Genomic DNA, 2,330 nt, shown 5'->3' on the forward strand with positions numbered 1-2,330 from the left:
ATGGAGCTATTTGGAGTCTATTCATTGTTGTAGAGCAGAAATTAAGACCCCAGAGCTGGGTTCAAATCTCTGTTCTTCCAGTTACTGGCTATCCAAACTTAGGCAAAGTACTTTGGCGCCTTGCACCTCAGTATTCTTATCCACACAATGGACACAAAAGCAAAATCCGGACTAGGAGTTTTCCGGGAATCAATATATGTAAGGCCCTTTGCAGAGATAGTTCCTGGATCCCAGTAAGCCCTCACAAATTTTTAGCTATTGTTATCTAAACATTCAGCAAGTAATTTCTACTCCTAAAGCATACGTATATTTTGCCATGGGAAACAGAACAAAAAACCAGTTTGTTGTTCAGTCACCTGTCATGATGATTGTGTTATAATGACCCCTATTCTGAAATATGCCATGTTGAAAATTCTTAACCATATACTACAGATAATTTATAGTCTGAAACAAATGCCCACATACAAAACAAGTCTTGAGATTACCATGTTAATTTCTGTGTAGAAGTCTCAAACCTGAATATTTATTTCACTTGCATTTATATTAAAAGTTGGTTTTGCTTTTTTTTCTGTTTTGCCTTTTAATAGTTCCAAAAAAGATAAGATTGCCAGTAAATGAGACCACACACTGATAGTATAGAGAGTATCGTTTTATAGCAATTAAGAAAGGCACAACTTTATATCTTTTTTATACAAATATCTAAGAGTGGATCGCCAGTTCTCCACAGCTCTTTCTCAGACACTTCAGTGTTGTATTCTTTCAGGGAAACCCTCAGCAGATCTCTTGATGGCTTCAATGCACTGATTTGAGAGAAAATGGTTTCCAGTGGAATTTTAAGTCAAATTGGGACAAGCTGAACATCAGTAGAAAATACTCGAAAAATGACATGGAGAATAGAGTCTCGACATGCTCAGTCAGTTTATTTTTTAAAAATTATCTCTACTTTAAGTTCACAATTTCCTGTACTCTTTAGGGAGATTTCAAAGAAGATGTTTAAATTCACGGTCTTTTCAATCTAAAAATTAGCATGCCATGCAGTAGATGAAAATCATTTTCTTTCTTCACATGCGGCATATTTATACCACTTTTTTGTAATAAAATTTAGAATGAATAGTTACCTTTCATGTTTCAACTCAAATAATTTTCAATATATGATGATAACTTCTGTATCCATGAGCTGTGGCTGCCAGAGAATGGTGTAAAGATTTGCCTTTATATTTCAAATGTACAGACATAATGTTTCAAAGTCAGTACATCTTTGAACTTTTACGTTTTTGTCCACAGTAGTTAGATACCACCTTCCCCCTCCCCGCCCCCCGGAATAAGTATAAGTAATTAGCACTGCAAAAGCAAAAGTAAAATGGCCCTACATGCCATTTGTAATACATAAACTTGTAAATAAACTAAACAAATGAATTTTAGGGGGAAATAAGAGATGATTAAAGGCATTAATGGTAAATGATGTAATTATTCATCCTTTTAACAGAACTTATAGTATATCAGTAGGTTTTAGGCACCAAAAGTAAAATGGCAAATAAGAGAGAGAACTTGTCTTCCTGGAAACTGGCATCGTAATGACAATGACGTCTAAAAATCTTTTAGGTACATACACTTAGATAAGTTAGGAGGCTGGAGTATCTCCATGCTGGAAGATAGAGTTACCTTAGAATCCTTTTCATTTTACTATTTTGGTGTTTTGAATAAGCTGTGGGTCTTTCTATATAAAGATAAATATCAAATAATAAACTAAAATAGTCTTTTCTGCCTTTAGATTTATAACGTCTGCATACAGAAAGTGTAGTCAATAAAATGTTATAGTCATAATATTTTCAAACATTTTTTATGCCTGTGCATGTAGCCATGAGTTTAATTTGATAAAAAGGGTAAGGTCTGGCATACTGACGACAGCTTGAGTTAATGGCTGCTCACAACTAAAAGTAAAGAAGTGAAATGGATATTAGAAACATAGAGAGTGATTATATAAGGGCTAGTGATTTCAATGCAGATGTCATTCTTGGAAATGTAACAATCATTTGTGACCATGAAGCAACAATTCTAATAAAGAAAGGCAAACATGGTGAGAATGGTGGAAATAAATAAACTCGTATTTGTTTAAGCCACTGTAGGGTGTTTTCTGACTTGCAAATAAAGGGTTCTTCAGCGTTGAGCTAGTATAAGTGAAAAGCAAGACTTAGATTAAGAATTTGTCATACCTTGACATAGAGGCCAGTTGACATGACAATAACGTGCCTACACTAGGGCCATGGTTTGACTGAAAGAGAGTAACTGAGCTACTAATCCTATGGGAGAGAACCAGGCTGGGACACAGG

General features: G+C 34.8%; 1 pseudogene; it reads right to left on the reverse strand.

Annotated features, from left to right (window-relative positions):
• LOC105307785 overlaps window positions 1-2,330 on the reverse strand; it is a 30,262-nt pseudogene that overhangs the window by 14,983 nt on the left and 12,949 nt on the right.

This window comes from Pteropus vampyrus, unplaced genomic scaffold (genome assembly GCF_000151845.1).
Source record: "Pteropus vampyrus isolate Shadow unplaced genomic scaffold, Pvam_2.0 Scaffold517, whole genome shotgun sequence".
In the NCBI taxonomy this organism is placed as follows: domain Eukaryota; kingdom Metazoa; phylum Chordata; class Mammalia; order Chiroptera; family Pteropodidae; genus Pteropus; species Pteropus vampyrus.